General features: G+C 43.0%; 1 long non-coding RNA gene across 1 annotated transcript; it reads left to right on the forward strand.

The window, feature by feature from the left end:
- The first annotated feature begins 221 nt into the window (after positions 1–221).
- LOC122435295 lies at positions 222–25,118 on the forward strand. The gene is made up of 2 exons (XR_006267627.1): positions 222–414; positions 22,357–25,118. It is a non-coding gene; the product is annotated as an uncharacterized LOC122435295 (long non-coding RNA).
- The last annotated feature ends 353 nt before the right edge of the window (positions 25,119–25,471 follow it).

The following is a 25,471-nucleotide window of genomic DNA, read 5'->3' on the forward strand; positions in this document are numbered from 1 at the left end:
GGTCACATCCAAGGTGGGGATAGCTACAGAGCGAGAGATTGGCTGCCGCTTTGGGGGTGCGGCGACCGGGAGATTACCGGAATTAGTTCTTCCGGGGCGCGAGTACACGCGGAAGTCCTGCTACTCCCGCCCTCCTTCGTCTCCTGCTGAGTTCCCATTGGCTGCCTGGCTTTGACAGGCACTGAGCTCGCGGAGCTGGAACTCTGGGCGAGAGGCGTGTGTATACCAGTGCGCCTGCGTTGGCTTGCGCGGCTTTTCAGAGTGTGCAGTTTTTCTCCGAGTTTTACCGCTTTTCCCGAAGGGGTTGAATAGCTGCCTTGGTTAGTGGCGAGGCTCGGCACAGTCAGTGGCTGTGCAGGGTGACGGTGTTTCAGTCTTACTTAGCCCTCAGTCTGGATCATATGGCAACGCGCGGTAAGTCGCACAGATGCATGTAATTCATGACCAGGGAGAGGTCTCTGGGCTTGTTTCGCGTCTCTCCCTGGAGAGTAACCTGTGTCAGGGAGCTTGGGGTTGTGTATGGCTACGTATGACATCACAGATGCTGTTTGGGGTACATTTGATCTCTCTGAGCCATTGGCTAGGATTGTGGGTGATGGGATATTTGATCTGAGTGGATTTTGCGAGCCATAGTCCAAAGCCTTTAGGATATGTGTGCCTGTATGCCGGCATGTGCATTTTTGGAGCTTTCGCTCATTTGAGTCCCTGGGTGCGGATCTCTGTGTAGGCGTCTGTGGCCCAGAATGTGAGATCTCTGAGCTTTTGATTCTGTGTCCCAAGTTGTGATGGCTCTGAGCTGCTTTGAGGAGGGGTTTGTCTTAAGGTGTCAACTATCAGCTGCTTGGGGTCTGTGCACAGGGTGCAGGTTTTCCATTTGTCTGGGGAGTTTTATCTTAAGGTTGTATGATGTACTGAGTTACTTAAAGTTCTATCTTTCTGCATAGGGGTTTCTGTATTAGGTTAGTTAGTGTCCGGAGTGGTTCGGAAGTCAGTCTCCGTGATGTGAAGTATCTGTGCAATTCTCATTTGTTTCTGTCTTGAAGACCTTGGTCTGTTTTGAGGCTCTTTGTCGCAGTGCGTTTGGTTTCTGTCGTGTTTGCGGGTCTGAGACTCGAGTTGTGAGCTCTCTGTGCAGATATTCAGTGACCTGTTTTTTGTGTCTCTGGGTATCTACCTGAGCTATTTGGAGTCGTTGTGTTAGAAATAAAGCCTCTTGTGTTCTTGGCTGTAAGGTCTCTGTCCAGGAACTGAGGAGTTGGAAGCTGGCAGATGTGATTCTGAAGCCTGGAACCTGACATGCTGTGTGTTGTTGAGCGTGTCACTTATCTCCTGGAATCTCAGTATGTATGAGAATTAATACAGTGGGGCCAGTGTCCGCCTTGGAGGGTACCTCTGCATGTTAGCAGTGTGTGTAAAGGGTCTGGCTCCCGACTGTCCTTCAGCAAATGTTTTCTGAGCACCTGTCACATACCAGAGCACTCTTTGAGGAGTTTGTGACTGGACAAAATGGACCAAGTCTCTCATTTCATAGACCTGGTAGTCAGTAAGTAAATCAAGGGTGGCAGGCACTATGAAGAAAGATAATACTAGATCAGGGGAAAGGGTATGTGTAGGTATGATGTTATTATTTTATTCAGGATAATGAGGGAAAGTCTCCCTGAAAGATGGCAATTAAGGAAAGATGTGGAGGAAGTGAGAGAGCAGGCCATGGGCTTACTTAAGCGAAGAGCATTCCAGGCAGAAGGAACATAAATGCAACAGTCCTGGCAGGGAAATCTACTTGACGTGCTTCTGAATGTCAAGGAGTTCTGTGATGCTCTGGGTTTGGCATGTTTCAATGGGTTTAGCACTCATTGAAAAGGGTCTGGTGCTGCTGTCTCTGTTTCTCCCACAATTTGTGGTCATCCGCATTTCACAGATGAAGGACTCAAGGCTGCAACGTGTGCCCTGCACCTTCTCTCCCAGCTATACCTGAAATTAGGAGTGAAACCTTCTGGTCCATGATGAGAGACAGAGAGCTTGAGTATACCAGCTGCAGGGATGATAGCATCCATGCTGAATGTCAGCCAACTAGCGGATATCAGTTATAATGTGGGAATTGTGCCTCATAATGTTTCTACTCTTGATGGAGGGCAGGACTTAAGAAGGAGAAAGCAACCGGGGCAAAGGAGGGAGGCAGGAAGGGGAAGCTGGAGGACAACGAGAAAATAAAAACCAATGGCTTCATCACATTGCTTGGATTTGGCCCATTTTACCTTGAGTAACTGATTATATTAGAATATAGTCACATTTTCTCTGTCCCTACCTATTTTTTCCCTCCTTTCTCTTTTGTGCCAGGTATACCACCTGGGCTTGGAGATTTCTGTAAATTTTTCAACTACAAGCTCAGTTTTTAAATAGATTATCTATTTCTTTTTGGCTGAACTTAGTTAGTTCCTTTATTTCACCAAAATTGCCAGATGTAGTTATGTAGAATTATTCACAGAATCCTTTTAATTTCTGTGGGATCTGAAATCTATTTTGCTCTCAATATTGGGAAGTGTTGTCTTTAGTTTTCTTGCTTTTTTTTTGGTCTATATGAGTAGCAGTTTATGAATTTGTATTGATCTTTTGAAAGAATCAGCTTTGGGTTTTGTTGATCATTTCTATTTATTTTTCTCATATCTGTTCTGATCACTATTTCCCTTATTTTGCTGACAGTCTCACTACTAAAGGGGTTTAATAAAGTTCCTGAGAGTTTCCCAAGCATAGTGAAAAACAACAGATTCTAGGGCACTATTGTAGCTGCAGTGAGCTGCATTTTTTTTTTTTTTTTTTTTTTTAGAATTCCTGAGTTTTGATTGACACGGACAACTTGTCTAGGCAAGACCAGAGCAGAGGAATGGTCTTATTTTGCCTCCTGCCAGGCTCTGTCTCCATTGGGAACATGTGTAGGTGACAGGGGTTTCCTGCCTTCTCTGATGCACAAACCCAGGACCCGCAGTCTAGGAGACTCACTGACATGCTGTCTGCTGTGCTGAAGAGGCTCTCAGACCATGATTTCTACAAAACATCCTAATTCCAGTCTTGCCAAGCCTCTATCTGAAAGATTTCTGAAGAAATCAGATTTTTATTTAGTGTGCATTTCTTTGATGTAAGATCAATTTGTGTTATGTGGTAGCTGTTATTCTACATATTTTGCCATAACTGTTGGATCTTACCCTTGACAAAATAAATGCAGAACACACTGAGTTTTCCACAATGCCTCCAGACCCGTGGCTCCCTTACTGCTGGGCGATACTGAGAAAGTTACATAGCATCTCTGTGCCTTCTTCCTCCATTAGCCACATAGAAACACTAGCTTGGAGTAAATTTAACTACTTCCTGGGGCAGTGTAGAACACTAACCATGTTAAGACATGGGAAATTGTCAGAACAGTATGTGCCATATGGTACATTCCCAGTCAATTTTAGCTGTTGTCATTACTGTAGTTAATATTATTTCTGTTCCACCTTTCCCTGGATAGTGTTCCAGGGACACAGTGTCAAGACCACCTTTACTCACCGCATGGACTTTGCAATATCACTTCAGCTCTTCAGGGCCTTAAGAACGGAGTGTATGAGGCCTGGGGGAAGGTTTTTTTTTTTTTTTTTTTTTTAAGCATAATGAGTATTTGCCTCTTTTTGTGAGGATATCGTGAAGCCTAAATGCAACACTGAGGTTTCATCATGTGCTTGTATGGAAAATCTTAGTGCATATTCTCTATGAAGTTACAAGTCTAATGACGCCTTCATATGATCTGTATAGTGACAGGAAATAAGTGATCACTGGACAGTTATAGAATATGAGTATATAAAGTTTTAAAAACCTTATAGAGGGAAATTTAAAGGCCGAGAAACCTCATCACACAGCTATTTTTTTTAGGGGGGGGGCATTCTTTTTATCGAGTCTAATTCTCCTGTATCAAATTCTGAAAATCTGAATCTGATCAAGATATGAAAATATTAGTAGTTAAACTTTCATCAGTAATGCTTTATTTCTTGCGTAGTTTTCACATTGCTAATGTTAGTCTGTTTCTTATTTCTTCTGCTAATATTCATGATTTTTAATCCAAGGGTGATGGTATGGATATTTTCTGAGGTAAATTATGAGGAGATTGTCAGCCATGTTTTTGGATGGAGAGTCTGAGAATGGGGCACAGGTGCTAGAGAGCAGAGTTGGGGTGGGAAGGGAAAAGGATGGGGGCAAGGACAGGGGTAGTGAGTACAAGCAGAAAAAGGAAGTGAAGAGAGGCAAGAAGATAAGCTCACCCTTCTGAACCGTGGTTAGCTCTCCATATGTACACATATAATAAAGTCTTTGAGTATTCATCACAACACTATGAGGTAAGCATTTTTAATACTATCATCCCTTTTGGCAGCTAAGGAAGCAGAAGCATGAGGCGGTAAACAGGTGAATGAATTTGCCCAAAGTCACCTCCCTAGCAAGAGCTGAGTCAGATTGGTGCCCAGGCCAGAGAGGAACAGAGACATGTTGTATCTGACCCCCAATCTGGAATACATTGCAGTGTCTAGTGTACTCTGGATCAAAAGGCAGATCAACGTGTCCATCCGCAGGAAACTTTACTGTGTATGGATCTGTGTATGGATTGGACACAGTGTCTCCTAAGTGCATGAAAGACCATGGGGTGTCATGTCAGCATGCACACATCACAGAGAACAGTTCCTGGTCCAAATAACAAATACAGTATCATGAAGACATTAACTCCCCTATTTCATACATTTTAAAAATGAAGAGAACAGACCTGGAAGGCAATAGACTGCATATTAAGTTTTTTTTTTTTTCCTCTCAAGTGTGACATTCTAGATAATTTCCAAATAACCTTATTTTAGATTTGAAAAAAATATTTATTTTTCATTGATTGACTATTATTTACAGTATTGGTTTGATTTCTGTCATACATCAACCGGAACTAACTGCAGGTGTAGGTGTAAATATGTCCCCTCCCTCTTGAATGCCTCCCACTTCCCGCTCATTCCCACCCCTCTAGGTTATTACAGAGCCCCCATTTGAGTTCCCTGAGTCATACAGCAAATTCCCATTGGCTATCTATTTTACATATGTTAATGGATATGCATCCATGCTACACTCTCCATTTGTCTCACCCACTCCCTCTTCTCCCCTACCCTTGTGCATAAGTCTGTTCTCTATGTCTATGTCTCCATTGCTGCTCTGCAAACAGGTTTATCAGTACCATCCTTCTTGATTCCATATATATGCATTAATACACGGTGTTTGTTTTTCTCGTTCTAACTTACTTCACTCTGTATAATAGGCTCTGGGTTCATCCACCTCCTTAGAACTGACTCAAATGCATTCCTTTTTTTCTATGGCTGAGTAGCATTCCATTGTATATATGCACCATAGCTTCTCTGTCCATTCCTCTGTCGATGGACATCTAGCTTGCTTCCGTGTCTTGGCTACTGTAAATAGTGCTGCAATGAACACTGGGGTACGTGTGTCTTTTTTGGCTTTGGTTTTTGAAGGGTATATGCCTAATAGTGGGATTGCTGGGTCTTATGGTGGTTTTACTCCTAGTTTTTTTTTTTTTTTTAAGGAATCACCATACTATCTTCCCTAGTGGCTGTATCAATTTACATTCCCACCAGCGGTGTAGGAGGGTTCCCTTTTCTCCACATCCTCTCCAGCACTTGTTGCTTGTGGATTGTTTGATGATGCCCATTCTGTCTGGTGTGAGGTGATATCACATTGTAGTTTTGATTTGCATTTCTCTAATAATGAGCTTCCCTGGTGCCTCAGAGAGTCTTCCTGCAGTGCGGGAGACCTGGGTTCAATCCCTGGGTCGTGAAGATCCCCTGGAGAAGGAAATGGCAACCCACTCCAGTATTCTTGCCTGGAAAATTCCATGGACAGAGGAACCTGACAGGCTGCAGTCCATGAGGTTGCAAAGAGTTGGGCACAACTGAGCGACGAACACTCTAAAAAATGAGTGATAGCGAGCATCTCTTCATGTGCTTATTAGTCATCTGTACGTCTTCTTTGGAGAAATATCTGTTTAGGACTTTTTCCCACTCTTTGACTGGGTTGGTTGTTTCTCTGGTATTGACTTGTATGAGCTGTTTCTGTTTTGGAAATTAATACTTTGTCAGTTGTTTCAGTTGCTATTATTTTCTCCCATTCTGAGGGTGGTCTTTTCACTTTGTTTATAGTTTCATTTGCTATGTAAAAACTTTTAAATTTAAATAGTGCCCACTTATTTATTTTTGTTTTTATTTCCTTTATTCTGGGAGGTTTGTCGTAGAGGATCTTACTATGATTTATGTCATACAGTGTTCTGCCTATGTTTTCTTCCAAGAGTTTTATAGTTTCTGGTCTTACATTTTGGTAGTCCATTTTGAGTTTATCTTTGTGTATAATGTTAGGAAGTGTTCTAATTTCATTCTTTTGCACTTAGTTGTGCAGTTCTTCCAACACCCCTTATTGAAAGTGATGTCTTGTTCCCACTGTATTTTCTTGCCTCCTAAGTCAAAGATAAGGTGTCCATGTGTGTGGGTTTTCCTCTGGGCTTTCTGTCTTGTTCCATTGGCCTATACTTCTGTTTTTTTGCCTGTAACGTATTGTCTTGAATGTAACTTTGTAGTATAACCTGAAATCAGGTAAGTTGATTCCTCCAGCTACAGTCTTGTTTCTCAAGATTACTTTGCTTATTCAGGATCTTTTGTGTTTCCATATGAACTGTGACATTTTTTGTTCTAGTTCTATGAAAAACGCCATTAGTAATTTGATAGGGATCACACTGAAGCTGAAACTCCAATACTTTGGCCACCTCATGTGAAGAGTTGACTCATTGGAAAAGACCCTAATGCTGGGAAGGATTGGGGTCAGGAGGAGAAGGGGACGACAGAGGATGAGATGGCTGGATGGCATCACCGACTCGATAGACATGGGTTTGGGTAGACTCCAGGAGTTGGTGATGGACAGGGAGGCCTGGTGTGCTGTGATTCATGGGGTCACAAAGAGTCGGACACAACTGAGCAACTGAACTGAACTGCACTGAATCTGTAAATTGCATTTGGTACTATAGTCATTTTCACAATATTTTTCCTACCTAGGAACCTGGAATATCTTTCCATCTGTTTATGTCATCTTTGATGTCTTTCATCAAATTATAATTTTCTGTATACAGTTCTTTTATCTCCCTAGGTAAGTTTGTTCCTAGATGTTTTATTCTTTTTGTTGCAGTGGTGAATGGAATTGATTCCTTAATTTCTCTTTCTGATTTTTCATTGTTAGTATATAGCAATGCAAATGATTTCTATGTATTGATTTTGTATCCTGTGACTTTGCTAAATTCACTGATTAGCTCTAGTAATTTTCTGATAGTATCATGGTTTTCTATGTACAGCATCCCATCATCTGCAAACACTGAGTGCTATACTTCTTTTCTGATCTGGATTCCTTTTCTTTCTTTTTCTTCTCTGACTGTTGTAGCTAGGACTTCAAAAACTAGTCTGAATAATAGTGGTGAAAGTGGACACCCTTGTCTTGTTTCTGATCTTAGGCGGAATGCTTTCAGTTTTTCACCTTTGAGAATAATATTTGCTGTGGGCTTAATATATGTGGCCTTTACTATGTTGAGGTAGGTTCCTTCTGTGCCCATTTCTTGAAGAGTTTTAATCAGGGCCAGTGCCCCCACAGACTGAGGGGTCCACAGGTAATGATTTTAGAACCCCATACCACTTGATTTATGCTGGGTGACTCTGCAAACCCTCCAACCCCTTTTACAGATACAAACACATGCAACAGCACAGCAGAAATTGTGAGCGTGTCTTTGTCTCCTGAGGTAATTGCAGATTTGTGGACTCACTACCCAGAGTTGTCACAGGCCATCCTTTGCTCATTCTTGTCCTGGAAGGGGCACTGCACAGATGCGTGGACCAGTCTCCCCTAGTCTGTGGACATCTCCTGCCTCCTCTACTCATTTGTAGACATCTCATGTTCTTTTGCCTTCATCTCCATGTCAGCTGGGGACTGGGCTCATGCACACACACACAAACACAGGTGATACAAGCACACACCTGTACACATGCATGTGCAAGGCACAGGGACACAAACAGGGAACAAATGTGTCAGTACCTGAGGAACCAGTGGTTCATACGAAATACAGTGATTTCATATTTCTTATAGGAAAATCTCCATTCTGATCTTCAAATGTGAACAATACAGAAGTCCAACTTCCATGAAAGAGTGTTCAAGCCTAGATTTTGATATAAGAAATACAAAGAACTCCATATTTCATGAAAAAACAGTGGTGCAAGTATTTTCATTTGTGAAATAGAGATAATTCTGATGCCACATTGGTGCTCCATATCTGAAGAAAACCAAAGCCATGGTTTTCATCTGTGAAATATAGAGATTTCTATATTTGATGTAAGGATCACCACCCAGATTTTCATATATGAAGTACAGAAAATATGATATTTCATGTAAGAAATTCAGCATACAGATTTTCATAAAGTGAAATACAAAATTCAATATTTCATGATGTAAATTCAGCACTGACATTTTCATATGTAAAATATAGAGAATTCCATTTTTAACTGAGTAAAATTTCACCCTGATTTTCATATATGAAAATCCATGGCTGATTCATGTCAATGTTTGGCAAAAACCACTACAATATTGTAAAGTGATTAGCCTCCAACTAATAAAAAATAAAGAAAAAAAAGAAATATGCAAAATTATTTATTTTAGGTAGTAAAATCAGTGCACAGATTTTGATATCCAAAATATACATAATTCCGGATTGCACATGGGTAAATTAGCACCCAGGTTTTCATGTGTTACATACATAATGTTCAGTATTTCCTAGAGGAAACTTTGAGCAGAGATTTTCATATATTCCATATTTTGTGGTAAATGGATGGCCAGGTTTCAAATGTGATATATAGAGAATTCCCATTTTATCTGGGAAAATTGGCAACCATATTTTCATATATGAAATATAGAGGTCAGTATTTTTTTGTATGAATATCTGGGATGGGATTTCCTTATATGAAACTTGAAAAATATCTTACATCATGTATGAAAATCTGTTCACTTATTAATATATGTGAAAAGTAGAGATTTCATATTTCATGTAGGTATAATTTTTCCCAGTGTTGTATAATGTGAAATATAGACAGTTACATATTTATGCAATAAAATCTTAGTTAAGATTTCCATATATGTAAAGTACAGAATCCCATGTATCTGTATAGCAGAAACACCTTTTCTCCAATTATCATCTGTAAAATATACAGAAGTTCATATTTCATTTAGGAAAACTTCCAATGTGATGTCCACATGCAAAACACAAAATTCCTCATTCACAATTCAGAATCTATGCCTACAAAACCCATGCTAATATTTTAATATGTCAAGTTTAAGGAATTTTGTATTTGGTGTAGAAAAATGAATGTCTATATTTTCAAATGATAAACACAGAAAATTCCATATACCATGTAGGAAAGTGTGCAACCAATATTTATAAATGTAATATGAAAAATTCAACAATTCATTTGTAAAATATAAAGAAATACATATATTGTAGAACACACAATGCCCATATTTTCATATGTGAAATATAGATTAGTCTATATTTAAATCAAGGACATACAGATCTTTTATATGAAATATAAAGAGTACCACACATCATGTGAGACAACCTCTATCAAGATTTTTATTTGTGAAATGTACAAATTTTGTATTTCTGGAATGAATATTTCCTTCTGGAATGAATGTTTGAACTATAGAGGATTGCATATCTCTTGTCAGAAAATTTAATTGAGAAATTCATTTATGAAAGTAGAATTTCGTAATTCAGCAGGAAAATGTATGCTCAAATTTTCATATGTGAATAATACAGGATTCCCTATTCATGCAGGTAAATATGTGCACATATATCCATATGTGAAACATGGAATATTCCATATGTCATGATGAAACATATACAGCTAGATTTTCAAACATGAAATACAGATTTCATGCTTCATGTAGAAAAATCTGCACCCATATTTTCATGTATGAAATATAGAAAGTTACATATTTCCTGTAGGAAAGTCATCATTCAGGCTTTCCTATATGAAATATAGAGAATTCCATATTTTAAGCAGGAAAACTCAGTGAAGCAGGTCTAACTCAGTGAAACTAAGCCATGCCATGTGGGGCCACTCAAGACGGTAGGGTCATGGTGGAGAGGTCTGACAGAATGTGGTCCACTGGAGAAGGGAATGGCAAAGCACTTCAGAATTCTTGCCTTGAGAACCCTATGAACAGTAGGAAAAGGCAAATTGACAGGATACTGAAAGAGGAACTCCCCAGGTCGGTAGGTGCCCAATATGCTAATGGAAATCAGTGGAGAAATAACTCCAGAAAGAATGAAGGGATGCAAAGCAAAAACAATACCCAATTGTGGATGTGACTGGTGATAGAAGCAAGGTCCGATGCTGTAAAGAGCAATATTGCATAGGAACCTGGAATGTTAGGTCCATGAATCAAGGCAAATTGGAAGTGGTCAAACAGGAGATGGCAAGAGTGAATGTCAACATTCTAGGAATTAGTGAACTAAAATGGACTGGAATGTGTGAATTTAACTCAGATGACCATTATATCTACTACTGTGGGCAGGAATCCCTTAGAAGAAATGGAGTAGCCATCATGATCAACAAAAGAGTCTGAAATGCAGTGCTTGGGTGCAATCTCAAAAACGACAGAATGATCTCTGTTCGTTTCCAAGGCAAACCATTCAATATCATAGTAATCCAAGCCTATACCCCAACCAGTAACACTGAAGAAGCTGAAGTTGATCAGTTCAATGAAGACCTACAAGATCTTCTAGAACTAACACCCAAAAAAGATGTCCTCATTATAGGGGACTGGAATGCAAAAGTAGGAAGTCAAGAAACATCTGGAGTAACAGACAAATTTGGCCTTGGAGCATGGGATGAAGCAGGGCAAAGGCTAATAGAGTTTTGCCAAGAGAATGCACTGGTCATAGCAAACACCCTCTTCCAACAACACAAGAGAAGACTCTACACATGGACATCACCAGATGGTCGTCACTGAAATCAGATTGATTATACTCTTTGCAGCCAAATATGGAGAAGCTCTATACAGTCTACAAAAACAAGACTGGGAGCTGACTGTGGCTCATATCATGAACTACTTATTGCCAAATTCAGACTTATATTGAAGAAAGAAGGGAAAACCACTAGACCATTCAGGCATGACCTAAATCAAATCCCATATGACTATACAGTGAAAGATTTAAGGGACTAGATCTGATAGAGAGCCTGATGAGCTATGGACGGAGGTTCGTGACATTGTGCAGGAGACAGGGATCAAGATCATCCCCATGGAAAAGAAATGCAAAAAGGCAAAATGGTTGTCTGAGGAAGCCTTACAAATAGCTGTGAAAGAAGAGAAGCGAAAAGCAAAGGAGAAAAGGAAAGATATACCCATTTGAATGCAGAGTTCCAAAGAATAGCCAGGAGAGATAAGAAAGCCTTCCTCAGCGATCAATGCAAAGAAATAGAGGAAAACAACAGAATGGGAAAGACTAGAGATTTCTTCAAGAAAATTAGAGATACCAAGGGAATATTTCATGTGACGATGGGCTTAATAAAGGACAGAAATGGTAGGGACGTAACAGAAGCAGAAGATATTAAGAAGAGGTAGCAAGTATACACAAAAGAACTGTACAAAAAAGATCTTCACGACCCAGATAATCATGATGGTGTGATCACTCACCTAGAGCCAGACATCCTGGAATGTGAAGTCAAGTGGGTTTTAGGAAGCATCACTATGAACAAAGCTAGTGGAGGTGATGGAATTCCAGTTGAGCTATTTCAAATCCTGAAAAATGATGCTGTGAAAGTGCTGCACTTAATATCCCAGCAAACTTGGAAAACTCAGCAGTGGCCAGAGGACTGGAAATGGTCAGTTTTCATTCCAACCCCAAAGAAAAGCAATGTCAAAGAATGCTCAAACTACCGCATGATTGCAATCAGCTCACACGCTATAAAGTAATGCTCAAAATTCTCCAAGCCAGCCTTCAACAATACATGAACCGAGAACTTCCAGATGTTCAAGCTGGTTTTAGAAAAGGCAGAGGAACCAGGGATCAAATTGCCAATATCCACTGGATCATCGAAAAAGCAAGACAGTTCCAGAAAAACATCTCTTTCTCTTTTATTGACTATGCAAAAGCCTTTGACTGTGTGGATCACAATAAACTGTGGAAAATTCTGAAGGAGATGGGAATACCAGACCACCTGAACTGCCTCTTGAGAAACCTATATGCAGGTCAGGAAGCAACAGTTAGAACTGGACATGGAACAACAGACTGGTTCCAAATAGGAAAAGGAGTACGTCAAGGCTGTATATTGTCACCCTGATTATTTAACTTATATGCAGAGTACATCATGAGAAACGCTGGGCTGGAAGAAGCACAAGCTGGAATCAAGATTGCCGAGGGAAATATCAATAACCTCAGATATGCAGATGACATCACCCTTATGGCAGAATTTGAAGGTGAACTAAAAAAGCCTCCTGATGAAAGTGAAAGAGGAGAGTGAAAAAGTTGGCTTAAAGCTCTACATTCAGGAAACTAAGATCATGGCATCTCGTCTCATCACTGCATGGGAAATAGATGGGGAGACAGTGGAAACAGTGTCAGACTTTATTTATTTTTTTTTTTTTTTTGGCTCCAAAATCACTGTAGATGGTGATCGCAGCCATGAAATTAAAAGGCTGTTACTCCTTGGAAGGAAAGTGATGACCAACCTAGATAGCATATTAAAAAGCAAAGACATTACTTTGCCAACAAAGGTCTGTCTGGTCAAGGCTATGGTTTTTCCAGTGGTCATGTATGGATGTGAGAGTTGCACTGTAAAGAAATCTGAGTGCTGAGAAATCGATGCTTTTCACCTGTGGTGTTGGAGAAGGCTCTTGAGAGTCCCTTGGACTGCAAGGAGATCCAACCAGTCCATCCTAACGGAGATCAGTCCTGGGTGTTCATTGGAAGGACTGATGCTGAAGCTGAAACTCCAATACTTTGGCCACCTCTTGCGAAGAATTGACTCATTGGAAAAGACCCTGATGCTGGGAGGGATTGGGGGCAGCAGGAGAAGGGGACGACAGAGGATGAGATGGCTGGATGGCATCACCGACTCGAGGGACATGAGTTTGAGTGAACTCCGTGAGTTTGTGATGGACAGGGAGGCCTGGTGTGCTGCGATTCATGGGGTCACAAAGAGTCGGACATGACTGTGCAACTGAACTGAACTGAACTGAATCTGCATATACGTTAAATAATCAAGATGACAATATTCAGGCTTGACGTACTCCTTTCCCAATTTGAACCAGTCCGTTGTTCCATGTTTGGTTCTAACTATTGCTTCTTAACTTTCACACAGATGTCTCAGGAGGCAGGTAAGCTGGTCTAGTATTTCCATCTCTAAGAATTTGCCACAGTTTGTTGTGACCCACACAGTCAAAGGCTTTAGCTTAGTCGACAGTTTGCTAGGATACCTATTTAAAATATCTCTTTTCTCTTTGCAGTCTTTTTGTAGTTTGCTTATCATGTGCATCACATTATGGTTTAATACTTATTCAATAATAGAAATGTTTTTCATCCACTATGTCTTTGTGGAGAGGATTTCTAGATTGATAAGAAATTTTGAATTTTGTTTTCATCTGTATCATTACCAAATAACCCATCTTTTCTTAAGCAGCTGCTTTCTGGGTTCGAGCGACCTGTTTAGTGGGGTGATCTTTGGGAGACAGATGGATATATAGCAGTACCAAGTTGAGAGAAGAAAATCAATATTATGAATAAATAGTATTCTCTCAAAATTTGTATGCTGAAGACATAACTCTCTGTACATTATATTTAGTCAAAATGCGAGTATTGTCATTTCTTCTGACCCTGTTTGGAAATAGGGCCTCTAAATAGGTAGTTGTGTTAATACCACTGATTATTTATAAGAAAAGGAGATCAGTCACAGAAAACACAGAGACATTACTGTGTGAAGACAAAGCCAGAAAATTCTGGACTGACGCAGTCCAGAACAGAACAAATCTCCTGACCCTTTGGTTATTGATTTTATCCCCAGAAGCTTGAGAAAACATCTTTTTAAACTACCTGGTATGATTCTCATTGTTCTGGCAACCCTAGAAAACTAATACACCCACTTCCTCTTGAAAAGAGGTTTTCAGTTTCAAATGAGGCCTCCTTTTCTTTCCTAGGTTCTCATGGAAAGGAAACTGGTAAGGAAATCTCTAACATGTAAACTGATGATCCTCACAGATACTTAACTCGCCCTGAGAGTTTTCACTGTTTCTTTAGAGATTCAACTAGGCTACAACTTGTTCCTATTTCGTGGGTAAAGTTGCCTAGGAAGTACTAGAGTGAGCATCATTTACAGTAAGTGATAGAAGACAATAAGCCTATCATGAAGGCAGCCCCGCCTCGTAAAATACAGTCCTCTCCTTTCATCTGTAAGAGAGAAGTGACCAAGGCATTTTGCCTATTGCTTTAGTAATGTCACAGAGTCGTGATGTTGTAGCAAGCATGCCTCCCTAAATCTCCCCTAAACAAGACACTAGGCTGTAATAGCCATGGGGAAGCCTAGAGGATCACAAGCCCTCCCCAAGTGGTGAAACCACCTGGGCTTTTCCCCCAGAGAGTTTTCGAGGTGTGTTAGTGTTACCCTCTCCATGGTAGAATGTGTAGTCTGTGGCCGCCACTCTTATGACCAGTCCTCTGATTTCCTGAGAACCCCAAGAGACCACCATTCCTACTTGCAAAGTCCATATCTGAAAAAAAAAAAAAAAAGGAATGCAATCCAGTCCAACTGAAGGTCCCCAACCCACGGAGATGTACGGGGTCCTCAATCCCAACAAGGGCTGTACAAGCAGCAAAACCACAGTTCCAGGCAACCTCAGCATTAACACCTGCAGCCATGCCAGCGATATGTCACAAGTTCTGCTCTTAAACAGTGCAGACTTTAAGTCCTCTATGAACTTGAGAAATTGTGCCAACAAGATCTCTCGACATCCATCTTAGCCAAGCCTAAAAGACAGACTTGGTACTGTAGCACATTAGGCCAAATGCATGATCAACTGAGAATATTTGTATGTTAGAGTACCAGGTACAGGATATTGAGGAGAAGATGTACACTGAGAGTGAAGTCACGTAAAAGTCTTTTATGCCAGTTTCAGAGGGAAACTATTCATCTTCCAGATGATCCAGTCTATAGGATTCAAATTACTATTAATATTCAACTCATCCACAAGGCAGTGCAGGGTCCCTCTGTGGAACTTAATAAAGAAGTTCCCATGCAAGCCTGTCTGCAGCCTCTAATTTCCATTCCTCAAATGATTTCATTCAATCAGCAGACAGTTCAAAATATGGACAATGGGCAGATGATGAAGACTGCAAGAACAGGGCATCTTTCCAGGGCAGTGAACACAGATTGATGAAAAGATGGAGGAAAGATGGACCAGAGGATGAAGGGGAGATTTAAGAGCTAGGATATGGCTTTTTGGGGTGGTGGGAGCTGCTCCAGATCTGCCTGCAAGCTTTGGGGACATATTTCAAAATGTAATAAACAATGTGGTCTCTGACCTCAATGAGCTTTGACAATCTTAATGCTTCAGCATACTAGACTAGACCGACTGCAGTGCAACAGATTAGACATTCAGGAGATATTTGTGGGAAGGGGGCAGTTACTTAAAGGAGACTTGCCCGGTCACACTTGTTCAAACAGTGTGAATATTTAATAGAGTTGGAGCCGGGATTCACCTATATATAGACTGTTCTCTTAAGCATATTTCAATTTTGAGATCATAACGAGATAACCATCTATCTGGGATTTCATTTTCTTTCTCATTGAATACTTTACTTATACAACCGGAAGATAGCACTAACTTTGATGTTACATTTTTGTATTAGGACTTTTCTCTCACTTTTCCAGCTGTACCAGTTGTGCTAAATGACTTCCTACCACTAAAGATGGTAATTCCTCCTGCCATACAAAAGTCTCTCAAACGAAAAGGCAGATAGAATGCAAAAGCACAGACAAGCCAAGTTTCTGAAGACTGTTTAAAGCCATGGAAAATTAGGCCATGAGTTGGATGGTTGACATAGTAGTGTTATTATAGAATCCGTGGCATCAGAAAGAGACAAGTGGCACTCAAAGATGCAGAACAGCCAGGTATATTCAGCAGCGGTGTGGGCTCAGTGGAGTCGCCTCCAAAGACTGAGTGTCCCGCCTTTGTTCTGGGTATGTTTTATACACCGTAAATTTCCTGCTCGAATGGCTCAGATCACTCCCTTCCCCAGGTAGCCCTAGTTCCCAAGGAGGTAACCAGCAAGCAAGAGTTCAAATGTGGAAGCGGTGATTGATGAGCAGCAGCTGTTAACACAAGATGAAGGAAGGGAAAACAAAAGGTTGTTACTTTAACTGGGGGCTTTGACTTGTTTCTACCTCATTCCCCCTCTTGATGTTTAGGGTGCATCTGCAGCTATCAGAGGACATCATCATTCAGAACTGGCTGGTAGCCCTTTAAAAGCAACAACTAGGTGGCTGTTCTCCGTTCAGCAACTGTTTCTATGAATGAACCCTGTTACGTTTTTTTATTAGGACGGGTATGAAGCAGGAAATAAGCAGACGTTGGTGAGTATGACTATGACAATCCCAGTTATTGTTTTAAGCAGAAACATTGTCTGAACCAGAACATGGGCAATCTTCCTGATATTTTTAGTTATGTCTGTCAGAACTTTTCCATTGACACCTATTTGGATACAGCAGTCAGTTTGGTAGAATTTCCCACAAGCTTCTCCTTCCTCCACTATTCTATTTTGATAGATGGCAGTCCTCATCTGGGATTGTTGCTGTGCCAACAGTTCCAGCACAGTTGCGATTTCATTAGTTATAATCTCAAGTACCACCTGCAGTCGATTTATTTGGTTGAGGATGAAAATGGGAGTCCTGTATCCCCAACTCCCATCTTGTGCCTATGTGGCCAGACCATAATACTGGATTATCTGTTGGGGGGACACTCATCTTTGCCCCAATTTTGTTTTCCTCCTAGCTCAAGGAATCATTTTTCTCTATGACTCAGGTTGTCACAAATTGGGAACACCTCGGGGCTGCCATAAGTCTGGGTTTGTGAAGGAAAGATGCTTCCAATATGGGCTAATGCCTGGGATTGCAAGAAAGGGATTAGTATCAGGTTGATTTCCTGTACACTTTTGCTCTAGAATCCCAGAAGTGGAGTTGAAGGGGGTGCAAGTGTGATTTCCATTCCCTCCTTTTTGGGGAGCCCAATACCAGGTTGGGGTCCCTGGCCTCCACGAAAGTTTCTTGCAGGTGTCATTATAGACCAGGGCTCTTCTGTATTTGTTTTCTCTGACCCAGGTATAATTTATCCCTTCTCGGCTTAGGCATTCTTTGCCTACTGTTTCCATGGACAGGGTCCAACTCTGAATAGCACCCCTGCCCACCTGCTAGTTGTTCGATTCCATTGGAATAGCAGAAAGGCATCTAATGCAGTATACTTCCAGGGCCATGTTTTACACATCAGAGCCCCTCCACAAACCCAGCAGCTAGTGACATTTAATTCTGGGGTCATCTCCTTGGCTAGATAGATAAAAGGATTATTTCCAATAGTGGGCATTTCTAACTTACCTTTGAGGGAGGCTTGAAGCTGGTTGTACATTCCAGAGGACCTCGTCTTTGGACCTAATGCCAATTGGTCTGGCTTGGTTACTTGGTCCTTTAACCGGTTGACCACCTCTTGGTCTGGTTCTTTCTTAGCCTGGTCTTGCCCCCTCCCCCCCCTACATCTGACATCCCAAAATGAGTCTATCGAGTCCAGCAGGTCATCTGTCTTGGAGTGCCATAGCACGTTAGGCCATTCATACTGTGGGCTCTAATTTCTCCCTCCCAGTAATGCTTCCCTTCCCTAGTGCATGGGAAAGCTGAACTATAACATGCTATTGGTTTGTATGTATAGTCAGTGAATCCTTGGTCCCATTTACCCTCATGGTAGAAAGACTCCATACATTCAGAACAATCATCCTAACTCTCAGATGAGGAAGGGATTTTACAACTTAACAGAACTGTAAGGCAAAAATACGCTGTTTTCATATTTAAGTTGATCACAGTAGCAGGAGACTCCAAAAAACATGAACTATGAAGAAATAAGCAAAGCAGCGAGAGAGTTTTTGGATACAAGTCCACTCTTGGGGAAAGAGTAAAGCCCTATTCCAAAGAAGATGAATAGGGGGAGTCCCAGACCAATTAATAACGAATACATCTGCCTTTTGTTGGTCCTATTCATTCCTCAAACTTCAGCCGTGCATTTATTGAGCAACTTCCAGGGGGGCCAGAGCAGGGCTTTGGGGTGCTTGTTTCCTTCGCAAGGTCAGGCACAGGGCTTCCTCCAGACTAAGGGTCGTTTCCCACTTCTCTTGGCTATCAGTCGGACTTGCAGGTTTGACTCGAGTAATGGATCCAAGCATCTGTTCCTGCCACCTTGAGATCAGTGGGGGTAGTTAAGATTACAGAATAGGGCCCTTTCCACATGGGTTTTAAAGGCTCTTTTTGCAATCCTTTACCCATACTCGGTCTCCTGGTTGGTGAGGATGTAGTGTTATGCCTAAGGAAATGGGTATTCTATCAATTATCCATGTATATATTTGAGAGATTTTGTGTCCTAACCCTTATAGCTGCCTATATAAGTCCAAGTTCCCCAGTTCTCTGGTGTCTCCCCTTAAGTTGACTATCGGTGGTGGTCGTCCATACAGGATTTCAAATGGCAAAAACCCTCTCTCTGCCCGGGGTAAACACCTCACTTTTTAAGAGGGCCACAGGCAACATGCCTACCCAAGATAAGCTGGTCTCCTGGCATAGTCTTCCTAGGGTCTGTCTGAGGGTTCAATTCACGCGTTCCACTTTCCCTGAGCTCTGGGGATGGTAGGCAGTATGCAATTTCCACTGGGTTTTCAAAGGCTTTGCCACCTGTTGTTCTGCATCAGCTACAAATTCCGGTCCTTTTTCTGACCCTCTGGTCAGAGGCATGGCATATCTGGGGACAACGTCTTTCAGGAGTGCCTTGGTTACTTGTCTTGCTTTTTCAGTTCGGGTAGGAAACGCTTCCACTCAGCCTGAAAAGGTGGAGATAAAAACTACAAGGTATCTAAATCCTTGATTTGGGGTGATTTCAGTGAAACCTGCTTCCATATCCTCAAAGGGGGATAGTCCACAATGTGTCCCTGCCGACCTACTAGGCCCCTGGTGAGCATTTTTTTGTAAACAGGTTACATATCACTGGGAGACAGAAGAACAGAGTGTGGGGAAGTGAGCAATGAGATAGTATGGGCCTAGCAAAGTCTCTAAGGCAGTCTTGCACATATGGGTCAGTTCATGTTGCTGGTGCACCAGCTTGTAGGCAAGTTGTTCCAGAACGCAGACTCGTGGTCTTGTGTGAGCCACTATCCCATCTTGGCTTTGGTTTCTGCTTCCTTTTTTATCCACTTTTCCTCCTCGGGAGAGTACCTGGGGGCAGCTGGTATCTCTAGGGCTCACAGAACTTTTGATCTGTCTGGCAGCTGCCGCTGGGCAGCCTCTTTGGTGGCTGCATCAGCGTGACGGTTCCCTTTGGCCACCCATCACCTCCCTTCTGTTGGCCTTTGCAGTGGACAGCTGCCACTTCCTTTGGTTCCCATAATACTTCCAGAAGTTTCAGGATTTCGACTTAGGTTTTGATCCCTTTCCCTTCTGCTGTAAGGAGTTCTCTTTCCTTCTACAAGGCTCAGTGGACATGTAGAGTAGCAAAAGCATACCGCAAGTCTGTATAGGTATTGACTTGCTGCTCTCAGCTGAGTTCTAGTGCCCTGATTAATGCCCGTAACTCCACTCTCTGCACTGACCATCCTTGAGGAAGTGCCTCTCCTTCCTCCACTTCAGAGTCAGACACTACAGCATACCCAGCCATCTTCTTTCTGTTTTCCATGAAGCTGCTACCATCAGCATATAGGACCAGGTCTGGGTTGTGGAGTGGCTTGTCAGTCAGGTCTGGTCTATTAGAAAATACTTCATCTAGTAATTCCAAGCAATCATGTTCCAAGGGCCCTGCTTCTTTTGGTAGGAAGCTAGCTGGTTTTAGAGTTCATACAACTTCCAGTTTTACCTGTGGATGTTCACATAGTAACTCTTGATACTGAGTCATCCATGCATGTGTGAGCAAATGGTGGCCTCTGCTATCCATCAGGGTTATAACTCGGTGTGTGAACTTAACATTTAGTTTTGCCCCAACATTAATTTGTAGCCTCCCTCACTAGCAAGGTAGTGTCTGCTACTGCTCAGAGGTAGGGAGGCCATCTATTTAGACAAGTAAGCCACCGGTCTTTGCCAAGGCCTGAATTTTTGGGTCAAGACTCCCAAGGCCATTTTGTACTTTTCTTGAACACAGAGATTGAACTCTTCGGTTACACTGGGAAGCTCTAGGCCTGAGGCATTGGAGACTTTGGCCTTAATTGTTTGAAATGCCACCTCTTGGCATTCAAGGGGAGCCTTTTCCTCTCCTTTCAGGGCCTCATATACGGGTCTGGCCAGGTCTGAATATCCAGGGAACCATATCCTGCAGAATCCTGCTACTCCCAGGAGTTCATGGACCTTCTGGTGAGTGGTAGGGAGAGGGTTGGTGCAAACTGCTTGTTTTCTTTCAGTTCCCAGCACTAGCTGTCCCAAATGATGTTAAAACCTACATATTTGACTTGTCTTTTACAGATTTGTACATTTTTCTTTGATACCCGGTACCCAGCTTCCATTAACAAGGAGACGAGGGCCTTTGTTCCTTCTAGTCATCGAACCTGTGTTGTGCTCAATGACCTCTTTCAGCAGGACACAGTCTAACTCCTGTCCAGGAAAATTCACGAACTCAGTGGCCAAAGCTCCACTGAAGAGAGTAGGGGAGTTCTTGAAACCCTGAGGAAGTCTCGTCCAAGAGAGCTGGTCCTTGTTTCCCATGTGTGGGTTTTCCCATTCAGGGGCAAATAGTGGTTGGCTGACAGGTGCAAGCTGGAGGTAGAAAAAGGCATCTTTCAAATGCGAACAAGTAAACCATTCAGCTGTGGAAGGGATCAGTCCTAGTAGGGTGTACAGTTTAGGCACTGCTGGGTGCAGAGTAATTTTTGCCTCATTTACAGCTCTTAAGTCCTGATCCAGATGGTAGTCAGGCCTCCCTGGCTTCTTCACAGGTAGTAGTGGGGTGTTCCAGGGTGACTGGCATTTCATCAGAAGTCTGTGTTGGAGTAGTCTGTCTAAATGAGCCTGGATTCCCAGCCAGGCCTACGGGGAATCTGATACTGTTGTAGTTTTACAGGCTGAGCTCCTGGTTTCAGATCAATCAGGATGGGAGCAAGGGGTTTTGCCAGACCCGGAGCACTTTCATCAGCCCAAACTGGTGGATACTGTCTCTGATTGAGGAGGAATGGTCCCTTCTCCTGGAAGGAAGAAATGCAGGCACCATTCTTCTTCTCACCTTATGGCAAGAGTCATAATCAAGGAGGAGGGTGGGCCTGCTAGCTTTAGGTGAGGTTACCCATCAGGAGAAAAGGAAATCTGGGCCCCCATCATAGCAAGCAGGTCTCTTCCCATCAAGCAAATAGGGCAAATAGGGCAGATAGAGGAATTCATGCTCTACCTTGTGGCCCTTCAGTTGGCATTGTCAAGGACTGCAAAATGGCCTGCAGGTCTGGGTGCTTGTGCCCACGATGATGGCAGTTTCTTTTCCCGATAAGGGGACTATCTCCTGGGTGACTACAGAATGCTCAGCGCCAGTGTCCACCATAAAGTCCACTGGATGGCCCCCTCCTTGAATTCTGACCATGGCCTCTTGGGGACCCAGTTGGAGAGATTCCAGTCCCCTCTAGTTGGTTTCTGCTTGAGCTAGCCCGATCAGACTAGTGCTGGGTGGCTCGGGTTGATACCGGCTCTGTGGGCCTGCTGCTTTGGTTTTCTTCTCAGGGCGCCTGGGGCACTCATTTTTCCAGTGTCCCTTTTCCTTGTAATAGGCACACTGATCGTGGCTGAGGGGAATTGTCCTTTTCAGATCTGGGCCCCTTGCCTTATGGTGTAGTCCCACCATGAGTGCACGCTTTGGCAGACCAGCTGCCAAGGGTGGGACTTTTTGCTTCATCCATTTTTTGCTATTTGGTTGTGATTGACAAACACTTTGTTGGCAAAGCAATTCTGTGGCATTTTACCTGCAAACCCTTCTAACTACTGTAATTTTTTTTTTCAGATGTCCAATGGGGCCTGTTATCATCTGTTGACTTTCAGGTGTTTCAGGATCAAAAGGGGTGAAAACCCAGAAGGCCTCACACAGCCTATTGCAGAAATCAGCCAGGCTTTCATCTGGTTCATGTAGCATCTCAGTGGTCTTAGCCATGTTAGCAGGCTTCTTAGACCCGTCTTTTACACCCTGTAGGGGGAAGGGCCTCTGAATATCTCTCCAACTGGTTGCTTCCCCCCTGAGTATTGGGGTACCAGCGAGGCTCTTCCTCTGGGAAGTTCTCCCAAGCCCGGTTCTCCACATCTAATTGGGCCCCTGGGGTATTATCCTGGAGCCATTTTCTACCTTTGTCATGACTCATTGGCGTTCCTTTGTATTGAACAGAGTGAGCAGATGCTACAGGCAATCTCCACAGGTCAGGCGGTGGGTCTGAAAGATGGATTATAAGACACCAATCACTTCTTGGGGCTTTTCAGAACGTGAGGGGGTGTGCTGTTTCCAGTTAAGGAGATCAGTCATGGAAAAAGGCTGGTAGTAAAAAACGGGTCAACACAGCAGAAACTGTGAGCTTGTGTATGTCTCTTGATGCAATTGTAGATTTGTGGAACTACTGTCCAGAGATGTCACTGGCCATCCTTTCCTCGTTCCTGTTTTGGACAGGGGTGCCCCAGAGATACATTGACCAGTCTCCCCAAGCCTGTGGATGTCTCGTGCCTCCTCTTTTTGTTCCTCCAAGTCTCATGTTCTGTCACCTTCATCTCTACATCTGATGTGGGCCAAACACATACACACACACAGAAACAGATGCAAACACAGGTGACACAAACATACCTGTGTAAACACACACAAGGAAGGCACAGTGACACAAACACAAACAGGGAACACAGGTGTTTCAGTAGCTGAAGATGCCTGAGTCCAGTGATATGGGAGATGACATCAGTAGGCACCTTGTCCTGCCCTTTTGGGATCCCTGTCCATTTCTTCCCCCAGATGTTCAGTATTATCACCAGCCAGCCTTAAGTCATTTCAGGTTTTACCTGTATGGTGGTGGTGACAGAGAGGTCAGTCGGTGGATGTGGAAGTTCACAGAAGACCCCAAAGTCAGCACAAAAGTGCCAAGGGACAGTGAAGAGAAACCCATTCCAACTGGTGGTGCTTGCCAAGAGGAAGGTCGGGACTTAAGGACCCAGGGGAATCTTAAACTCAGTGAGCAGCAGGAGGCCTGGGAGTGGCCAACCTGCGAAAAGATGATTCTGACAAAGGTGCTTGATTCACCCTGCCTCTATCAGAATCACCTAGGACTCTCTCATCTTGTAATCACAGCTTCTTCGAGTAATGCTTGGACACACGAAGTCCCCAAGCCTCCATTCTCAGCTTGTCACTTGCTACCAGTATGACCCGAATCCAGGCTCCACATCCAGCCTGCATGAGCCTGAGCATCTCCTTTTGGGAAAGGAGAGTGTCCCAGCCTCTGCATGGCTGTCCCTTCAGGGCCCACCTTTGATCCCTTCACAGCCTGTGTTTCTGTCAGTAACCTCCCATGGCAAGATCTACCTCTCTGGGAAATACTGCAGGAGGTCGACCCACAGGTCTTCGCTGATTATCTGCTGGCAACACGACCGAGGTCAGCATGGGGCTCACAAGGACCCGAACACTTCATGAATAGCGAAGAACTCCAACACAACTCGCCAATTCTGCAGAGGCCCAGAGCAACCCCATCTCGGCTTTCCTGTTTGATCCCGGGCTGTTGTGATCCAACAACCAGTTGAGGAAGTTAAGGCTGCTGGTTTCCAGCCTGCGGCTTAGAGCTCCCCTTTTATAAACCCAGAACCAGTGGACTGGAGTGCAGTGACATGGCGTATATCCTGGAGGAAGACAGGGGAGGCAGGGAAGGATCACGCAGGAGGAGCATCCACTCCCTTCCCCACCCACCCACACCACCCTGGGAGGCAGGTTGTATCAGTGATGTCAAGGTAGTACTCCTTAATGATCACTGTGTTCCTGAAGTAGGGTTTGCTCCGAAAAGAAACTTGGCAGCGGTTAGCGGGACCAGAGATGCCTCAGTTCCTACACCTGTCAGGACCAGGAGGAGGGGAAATGTGCGTTTCTAGGGTCTGCAGCTTGCCTGCGGTGCAGGCATCAACAGCTTCTGCCTCTCCATGCAAGTGCTCTCACCGCATCAGATGATCCCCCACTTCCCTGCCCAGCTCCCCTACCTGTCCTCATTCTCCCTCACTGACCTTCAAATCCATCATGTAGCTAAGCAAGTCTTCATTTTGTTCACTGATCATGACGGATAGTTGGCCGTTGTTCACAGTCCAGCACAGGTCAAGAAGCCAGTCATAGCACATTCCGTGCCAGGTAGAGCTACAAGCAACAGAGCTAGTCTGGGATGGAACAAGTGAGAGGGTAAGAGGCAGAATGCCTAGGGGCCTGCAAATGGAAGAAATAGGCTGCAAGTGTCAGAGATTTTTTTATCTTTCTCTTAAGCGGCAGGAGAAAACAAACTACAAGTGTCAGAATTTATTTCCCTTCTCTATACAAAATTAAAAGGAGGTTTCTTTTACAATTCTGTGTCGTCATGACAACACCTGGTTCCACCTGAACTTTCAAACCTTGAGCTAACCAATGCATTTTTCTTATGAAAATGTTTTTCTTAAGCTATGCTAATGAATTATGTATTTACCCTAAACTGCCTGTCTTCAAATTGGTTCCACCCAAGGCTCAGAACCAAATATGCCTCAATAAACCAGTATGTTTTACTCATACAATTTTTCTCCTAATCTGTGTTAATAAGACTATGTATTTGCTTGGAAACCTGCCTTTTTTCAAGATTCATATCAGTTGTTTTATGGCCCAGGATGACTCAACTTGTGCCAATGTTTTCTCAAGATGCATGTTGTGGTAGGGAGGCCTGGTGCCACTCTCTTAGGGTTGAGATATTTCCTTTCTCTAATTAGCAGACAGTATCTGCTAAAGACTAGCAGGGGGGCACTCTTTCTGCCCCCTTCTGATGTCTATGTCAGAAGCTTTCTCTACCTCTTTTATACTTTAATAAAACTTGATTACACAAAATCTCTGAGTGATCAAGACTTCCCCTCCTCTCCAGGCCAAGAATCCCAGC

Source organism: Cervus canadensis, chromosome X (assembly GCF_019320065.1).
Source record: "Cervus canadensis isolate Bull #8, Minnesota chromosome X, ASM1932006v1, whole genome shotgun sequence".
Lineage (NCBI taxonomy): Eukaryota > Metazoa > Chordata > Mammalia > Artiodactyla > Cervidae > Cervus > Cervus canadensis.